This window comes from Crocodylus porosus, unplaced genomic scaffold (genome assembly GCF_001723895.1).
Source record: "Crocodylus porosus isolate Cpor-Errol unplaced genomic scaffold, CroPor_comp1, whole genome shotgun sequence".
Classification (NCBI taxonomy): Eukaryota; Metazoa; Chordata; order Crocodylia; family Crocodylidae; genus Crocodylus; species Crocodylus porosus.
In genome coordinates, this window is record NW_017728924.1 from 15,878,945 (window position 1) to 15,888,448 (window position 9,504).

Genomic DNA, 9,504 nt, shown 5'->3' on the forward strand with positions numbered 1-9,504 from the left:
TAACCAACGTAGCACTGCCGAGCCTATAAGGGTGCTGCAGGTTTTTCCTCCCAAGGTGGAGAACCTTGCATTTTTTGGTGTTAAACACCATGAGGTTCTTGTCTGCCCATTTGCTGAGCTTGTCCAGGTCAGCCTGGATCACCCGCCTGTCCTCTGGCGTGGATGCTTTGCCACACAGTTTGTATCATCCCGGTCACACAGGCCTCAGGTGTTGCCTCTACAACAGGTCCCACATCCTCAGGAGAGTCGGCAAGCGTACTCACTAGGTGCAGTAAGGAAGGAGACAGGATCATCTTATGCATTTTTTATGTGCAATTAAAGCTGATACAGCTTTTAGCAAATGAAATGGCATTAACAGCTTTTAACACTGCAGCCACTGGTTTTCAGATAGTCTGCTTAGCTCTTCCCTGCTCAAAGCACTTTTGTTTTGCTACGTTTCCAGAACAGAAGGGCCTACGTGAGGATACAGGCATCTACTTTGCATGGGATTTTTTTCCCCCCTTCACATCTTCAGCAAATTTAGTATAGGTGATGGAGTAAGAACTCAGGAGACTGATGTCTCCTGGTCATTCACAGAACAGATACAGGTTTCCCTCGGTTTATGCTGTACGTGCGTTCCTGGAAAACAGCCCATAACTCAAATTTGCTTAAAGGGGACCCACTTGACAACGTAACAAATAGGGATACGTTTCAAGACCTCGACTGCACTGACCCCCAAGCCCATTTCTACCACTTTTACAAGACAATTTTGGTACTCGCCAACAGCACAAGCAGAGGGTGGTGGTGAACGTTACCATAATGGGGATGGCAGCTACAGAAACACATGTCGCAGACAACAAGTGAGGAGCACAGAGCCACACAGAAGATTATATTTTGGTGCAGGTCACTCCCACAAAGCAGCTAACTGCGGGCTTTCACCACACTGATCTCAAGCCTGAATTTACCTCACATATAACAAATTGTTGGTATAAAAAGGGTCATGGCACAAGAGCGAATTCACACATACAGAACCTGCATAAAGTGAGGGAAACCTGTATAGCACAGGCAGCTACAGAACAACCTCACTCCCATATGACTTGACTCTAGTCTAGAGAGAGCAGGCTAAAGTCTGGCCCTGTAAAAATCACTGGCAAAGCTCCCACTGATTTGGTAGAGCTGGGATTTCATTTACTGCCCTAAGACGGTATTTCGGTCTCCATGGTGCATTCATCTCTTCTAGAGACAGAGGGCAGCTGTCTATTAAGACTGGATAGAGAATATCAACTCACATGAGTCAAGACAGTTACCAGCATGTAACCTGCTTTCAGTTCCTACCAGCCAGGGGTAGACAACCTAGAGGTGGAGGCCCCTCTATCCTACTACTCTGAACAAGCAATTTCTCCTCAACATGTACTTCATAAAACGCAGAGATTTCAGTTTGAAAAGCTTTGCTTCTCACAGACCTCAAATTGACCTATCACTTCCCAGGGCTTGTGAACTATAAGCATTAACAAAAGACAATATTGTTTGGAGAACCAGAGCATCCTGGCCACCTTGACATGCTAGTGAAAGGAAAAGAAAGGAGAAGCTATTAGCATCACCATCTCACATCTTGGGTGAAATACTAACTCCATTGATTTCAAGATGGCCTGGATTTCAGGCCAAGTTTTCAAATCTATTTAAGCTAAACACAAAGAAAGGAGCCAAGTACGACTTTCAAAAGTGCCTAAGCAGGTTGGGTATTAAACTATAGACTTCAACCCACCAGGCACCTATATCTATCTATCTCTTTAGACGCTTAAGTACCTTTGAAAAATCTCTCTTCACCATATGTTTGACCATTTAGTCTGATCCTCCAAAATCAACAGAAGTCTTTTAAAGTAATCCTGATGATACAATAACTGAAAGGTAATAAATAGATAATTTTTAATGGTATCAACTTTATGTGGATTAAAAACCTTTATATCAACCTTAAAATTCGAGTGGGTAGTGATTTCACCAGGCAGGATGAAATACTGTTTTCATGCCTTTCTTTGTTTATGTTTTCTATTCTTCCCCCAACATTCGGTCCCTGCATTTTTGACTGCAAGGAACCCAATAAGACTCCATTGGGATACACAGAAAAGCCTTGGATGACTCTTGAAGGATCCCACTATTTTCACAGAGAATTCAGTTATCTCCATTTTTTTATTATAATTTGGCAAATGGTGATTATTGGGAGTTAATCTGATGCACAATCAATTTTCAATTCAGAATAAGGCTAATTCTCTTAAGAGCACAATGAGAGATTATTTCTGGTGTGTGGTTACACTAGTTCAGTATAATAAATTCTTCAGCAATTATCTATCCTCCATGGTATTACCCACTATGGCATTACTCTTTATTAGAAAAGCCCAACAGGCCTGATTCTGAGCCCGCCCAGTCAGGATTTACTCAGAGACAATCAATGAAGTTACTCCTGATTTACACTGGTGTAAGATTAGAGTCATGATCAATAATTGAGTCTCTCTCTCTGGACTTCAGTGTCTATACTGTTCTGCAGCTGTGCCAAGCAAAGAGAACAGATGGCATTAAGTTTCTATTGATCTAAGTGGACTCGGAGTTAATGGGTCAAATTCACTGCTGGTGCAACTCCATCTTGACTTCAGTGGCGCTGCTCCAGGGATAAACTTAAAAAAAAAAAAGTCACAGATGAAATTCACTGCAGTAAATAACTGCAGGTGAGAACTGCTCCAAAGGATACAAGAAGTTACCAATAGACTAGTTAATATACACATGAGGCATTAGAAAACACCTTTGAGATCAAGGCCATGCCCCTTTCTGCTTATGCAAGGCACAATTCCCAAATAGATTTATCAGATGGGAAATGGCATTTTGACTGGATTTTGCTCGCATTCTTGCCAAAGTTGCTTATGATATTTTTTCTTCTTAAACCTTTGCCTGGTTTCTCGCTAATCATAGGATCTTCGTTATCACTCAGGCTGGAGCCTCAAGAGTTACTCAACTATGGTGAGGGTGGGAATATATAGCTCACTTTCCCCACTATCGCTCCTGAGCTCCCTGGACTTGCAAGCTGCGATGGCCAAGTATTCAGTGCTTTAAGAGTGCCTGAAGTGATTCTACAGGTACGTAAGGTTGCATTAAGGAATCAATGACAAGGAGAAGGAAAAAGGGCAGCAAGCCAACTAGGACAGAGGCCCAAAGTAAGCCATAATGCAAGAGGGGGAATGCTGTGGGAATCATTTCTTTAGCATAATTCAAAGAGCTAGTTCATGAACCTGCCTTTTGATGTAAATCATTTCCAGCAATGATGCAAATTAAAAGAGAAATCCCAATCCGGGAGACACTTCTCAGTCTGGGTCAAAAGAAAACCAGATTTCAACACCACGTTTCAAACAAGGGGACTTCTGAATGGTTGGCTGACCACAAAGTCACTACCACAAATGGAAAATGTACTAGGAAACAGCAGAGCCTAACAGAGCCACTTCCCCTTTCCCTCCACACATCCTCAATGTTACCATCTCTTTAGCACAAGATTTCTTCAAAAAGTAATTCACCCGCCTGCCACATCCCACCAGCCTGGCTGTGACTGACACCCTTCCCCTCATTTCTTCCTCTTACTTTCTATAGCCGTGTGCAAGCCCTTGTTTCACTCCTGGGTCACACACCAGCATAGAGCAAATAAAATGTGAGAGCTGCAGATTTGTTAATGCAACAAGTCACTTTGCTACCATTGGCAACACGTAGAGGTGCATGTCCACCCCCAAGATTGGCGGTGCACCCCTTGAGAGAAGTGCTGCCAACAGCACCTGCGGGCAGTCAATGCTCACCACCCCCATCCCCCTGCCACCAACACCACTGGCAGCGTCTGTGGGTAGTTGCCAACCACTGGTCGGTGTTCGCACCCCCACCACCACTGTGGCTGCCTGCAGGAGCTCCCCACTCACTGCCGCCACTGCCACAGCCACCTGCGGGCAGTCACCATGCCCCCCCAGCCTCTGGGGGCACACGTCGTTCATGTTTGCTACTGTCTGTGACTGCTTCCAGCTCTGCTCAGACACAAAGGGTGCATCTACATGGGCATATTAATGAGCAGCAATAAACTCCAGTGCACTTCAAGCTGGAATTTATTGTCCCCGGGCACCGTGTGTTCAGGAGCTCCTGAGATTACAGCATGTAGAGCTGGGTTGAAGCAGCCCCAGTTGGCGGGGTACCTGCGGAGGGGTCAGCCTGCCAGCCCAGGACTGCTGCAAGCTGGCTCAACATGCTGTGGAGGGGCTGGCTGAGGCATGAGTGCGCTCTAGTGCAGGGCTGGGAGGCAGCCCCCACACTGAAGCGCCCTTATGCCCCAGTCAGCCCCGTCACCATCTACACATGCACTGCTGTGGAGTAAAAAACTCCACTGTGGGACAGTACTTGCATTTACAACTACTAACCCGAGGCAGAGTTTATTCATTTACTCCAGCCTAATAGCCCTCCACGTGTAGATGCTGAGATATTTACTGCAGAGCTAATTAGGCAACTTCACAGTAAACAGCTCATGTAGACATGCCCAAAGAGAACTATTTAAGAAATAATGAAGTCTGGAAGTCCTGGCTCTGTTAAATGTGTATAACTGCAAACACCAAGAAGAGAAAAGGGCTGCCCCACAAATTCATCATTCATTTAGCTGAGAAATCTAGGGCCTGCCTAGACCAACCAGAGGCAAAGGCAATGGTTGTTTTTAAGACAAAAGGTCACAGAACAGGAACAAAACAACTTATTTTCAAGGGGGAAGGATGGGTCAAAAACTGAGCTGGTCAGAAACTTTCCAGTGAATTCTGGGAACAGAAGTCTGCAGTAACAAATCTTGCAAGTTTAACACCCCTCTCCTTTGGCCATGAAAGTCTGCAGTGGTAGTCTGCAGACCATTGCAGAAACCTTAGTGCAACAGGAAGAAGGCACCTCCTCCTGGTAACTGCACTGTTAAAAATGCATTGGACAAAATGCAGCTCTCACAAAAAAATGGATTGACCTTCCTGATCCTACTTATTTACTTCCTAGGGAGTGGCAGCAAAAGGGATGTACTGAGGTGACCAGTTAACATGAATCATGTTGGAGATTGGTATGGCACTAAATGAACTATTTTATTTGCTCCACGGTTGGCAAGTTCTATGCATCTTTTCTTCAACAGGCTTACTGCCATGACCACCATGCAATAACACAGTCAAAAAAAGGACTATAAATCGTTGCACGGAAGTCAAATTTATGAAGGTGATGGGTGTAGTATCATCATAGCTCTCAAAGGGCCATGAACTTACATCGGCTCTCCAGCCTTCACACTGGCATGCAGCCTCAAGGAGACGCTTCTTTCTTCTAGCATTACTGAGACCTAAAATCCAGGGATTCATTGCCTCTTGCTCACTCCCAAACTTAAGAGAAGGGACAATCTCCCTTCATGAGCAAGTAATTCAGCAGCCTTTCTGCAAGAGGTTCACTGAATAGGAAGGTGCAGTCCCTTCAAACAGGGTTAGTTTAGCTGCCTTATTGTATTGCGTGTTTTACGTCCTAATATTTCTTTGTCTCAAAGTAACTTTGCAACTAGCTGGTACGTTTTCACATTGGGCAAAGCTGCTTCAACAAAAGAGCCTGCCACAAGCAGCCAGCACAAAACACACCTTTGTTTCATAAGAGTCAAACCAGCACAGCCCATTTGTTGTGTGAGTTGTGCTGACAGCCATCAACGGTATGGGAGCTGCTTTGGGAATTATTATAGGCTCAAAGAGAAGCACAGTCATCCTTAACACAAAACAGTGCATTTAAAAATACTAATTCATTCTCCCATGAGAGAAAAAAAATTAAATGCCTCCTGTCTTTTTCTGTCCCCGTGATGCCCTCGCTGGTGATCTCATTTAAACTGTCATTGCCTTGTGTGGTAGTCAGGGAGCTGGTTCCCTGAAGACACAAGGCTGAACAACATCAGTACCTAGCTTCTCGTTCAGACATTTGGGATATCCAGTTACTAGGGAATGTCAGAGTTATTGCTAAGAAACATATTCGTCCAGTGGGGACTAGGGAATACAGCTAAGAAAAGGCCAAAACCTCATACTATAGTATCAGGAAACCACTACAGATGCTGTTTGATGTATGTGATCATTAGCTCCTGGAAAACGGATTTATACCTAATCCAGCAAAGTGAAACTTCTAGTTTTAAATCAGCTGCAGCTTTTGTTTTCACTCGGGTTGTGGAGCCCATTCAAGGCAAGCGTAGTTACAGCACCCAAAAGGAAAATCCTGAAGGGCCTCATTGGAAATTATCATAAAATACAAAGCAGAGTTAGGATCATCCACACAGCACCAGCATGGGGCTGAAGCATAAGCTTTTATAGGCGACATCCTAATTTGTCAGATGCGATGCATGGTCCCATAGCATCTGCCAGCATCTGACAAAGTAGCCTATGAAAGCTTAAGTCTCTCTAAATCTGTCAGTCCACAAGGGGTGGCTGCCCCGATTTTGTGGTCTGAGCATGGCACCGGGCACCATTTTCACAGTGCAGTGTGGCACCCACCCCTCAGCTCTGATTGGCCAAGGGCCCCCGGAAGTCCCACCACTCCCCAGAGACTGACAGATGGCCATCTGTGAGTCACTTCTGAGGCCCCTTAGCCAGACGTGCGGTGGGGTGCATCACGCTCTACTGAGAAAATTGCACCCCCCCTTCCTTCCTTCAGGCTGCCAGGGCTTTCTGTCCCGTTTTGTTTTTGCAGCTGTCTCTTCCCAGCCCTCCACCCCCCTCGCTGCCGATTTTGCACTTTTTCCACAGACTCCATGCTTCTTCATGGGGACTGACCGAATTAGCGGTTTCCACAAAAACTGCAAAATAACAAATTCGGTAGGTCCCTAGGTACAGCTTGAAGTTTCCTCTCCCTTTTAAACCAGGAGGGCAGGCAAGCTTTTCTGCTCCACAGTGGGTTTCCCAGATGTTAGCACCCCTGCACATGTTAACAGCTCCTGTGGTTTGGATTCCAGACCTGCTTGCACTAGTTGTGACCTGGGAAAACTGGCTATTCAAAAGTGCCTCCCTTCTGCTGCTGAGATCCTCCCCAACCCCCTGCCGTGGGAATGGGCAGGGCTGGTTCTGCCTAGACCTACCATTTCTTCTTTGCTGAAACCTTTACAACTTACCCCTGCTCCTTTGCTATATCTGGCTGTAATCCCTGGTCCTCACTCAGACCTGCAGTATGCTCGTGGAAAATTGCACTAATGACTTGAGTCTGTGAGAGTTACTGGCCTTCTGACTCGGTGGCGGAAAAAAGAGAATCACCCAACAAGAAAGAGCTGCTCTGGGCTGACCGCAACAAAATTTTGGGAAGCGTTTGATGAAAGAAAAACATGAAAAACATTTTGGTCAAACATTTCCGGTTTCTGTCAAATCAACTCGCTTGCTCCACTGCAAGGCATTTTTAATTTCCTCAATAGAAATTAAAACATTTCACTTCATATTTTGAAGTGAAACATTATTTTGAAATAAAGTTTCCTTCAAATGAAATATAAGGTATGGATTTTTTTCAAAAGGTGGGGAGGAGCAAAGCAGATGTATAAATAAACTCCTGAGATGGAAAAAAATAAAAATAACTCAACTCAAAGGGTTCATTTCAGATCCAGCTCACACAGCAGGCAGAAGTACCGCCCTGGGTTTTCACCAGAATAAAGGAGATCAGTATCTGTTCCCTCGCACTTCCTAGCCAAAGTAGTTCTGGATGGGAGTCTCTCATGCAGCAGACAACCTGTATGCTAATCCCGTCTGCCTCTGCCTGGCTCTGAGATCCAGACTATTACACTCGGTAGCATCCTTGCAGTAAAATGGAAACGTTTGTTTGTGTTGTCAGATACTAGTCCTCTCCTGGCTGCTTCTCATTAGCTGCCAAACAGATGCTCAGCTCCAAATGAGGAGAAAGAGGCCAATTAGTTAGCACTCTGCTCGCAGAGAGCAAGGGCTTGGAGAGACAAGAGGGTGCTTGTTCCACAGGGAGCCAGTGCTCTACCTATACTTAGGGAGAGCACATGAAAAGCACTCTCTATAGAGCAGGGAAGAAATGTTGCACAGGTCCTTGCTTATCACAGTGAGAGCATGAGCTTCCCCTCAACAGACTGAGATGTCATCTCCTCCACGCAGCAGAAGGTGAAACATGGCCCTAAAGACTCAAAGGAAAGGAGCAGGTTTAGGGGGAAAGCAGCCTCCTTTCACAGAGCTGGGAAACTACTAGCCGGGCTGGGCACCAGGGCACTGAGACACTCGCTCACATCCAGGACCAGCACAAGAGACAAAGCTAAGACCAGCAACTTGCAGCTTGCAACGGAGACACAGAGCCTGGCCCCTGGCTTTTGTTAATTAGTCATATAATACACAATAACATTGGCTACAGAAATCTTCCAAGTAAGTCATAGAGCCCAACACGAAGCTCAAGTCAGTGCTCAGGCCCATGTGTAATGCAGATCCTGCACAGTCCCCTTCCACAGGGCCAGTTCTCACACCTAAATGAGGTCCTCAGGGTGGGGAAGAGGCTATTTGCAGGTCTGCAGACTGGCTGACCTGCTCCACAGGGCTTTAAGCTAATCCCGCTGGAGGACAGGGGTACTACCGCCACTGTTGGCCCGCTGAGCAACCCTTGCAAAGCCAGCAGGCCAAGGCACTTAAGGGAGCCCACCTTTGCCCCAGCCCTGGTACAATCTATGGACAAGGCAAGAGCCCAAGGGGACACCTGCCTGCCTGTACACAAATGCCAGGAGCTTGGGGAATAAGCAGGAGGAGTTTGTCCTCTTGCGTAATGCAAATAATTTTGATGTCATAGGGATAACGGAGACCTGGTGGGACTCCACCCATGACTGGACCACATGTATAGATGGCTATACCCTGTATAGGAGGGATCATGTAGATAAAAGGGGCGGGGGTGTAGCTCTCTACGTTAAGGAAAGCTACATGTCCCTGCAAGCTGATGTTGGTGACCAGGGTGGACGACGACTGGAGACCCTCTGGGTTAAAATCCCTGGGGAACACAGCACAGGGGACACAACGGTGGGAGTCTACTACAGACCTCCAACACAAAGTCAAGAGCTTGACCAGGAGTTCGCCCAGGAACTGGCTGAGGCTGCATGCTCCAGGACCATGGCTGTCATGGGTGACTTCAATCACCTGGACATCTCGTGGGAGGATCACTCAGCAAAATCTGAGCGGTCACAAAACTTCCTCTCGTGCATGGATGACCTCTACCTGACTCAAGAAGTCTATGGGCCAACGAGAGGTAAAGCGCTGCTCAACCTGGTACTGGCTACTGGGGATGACCTAAACAGTGACCTAGTGATCAGTGGGAAGCTGGGTGATAGGGACCACGAGCTGATCACCTTCACCATCTGCCATAAAGCTGGCAAGTCAGTCAGCAACACTGAAGTCCTTGACTTCAGGAAAGCCGACTTTAACAAGTTCAGGCGACTTGTCAGAGAGTCCCTAAGCGACCACGACCCCAGGGGGAGGGGAGCTGAAGAAGAGT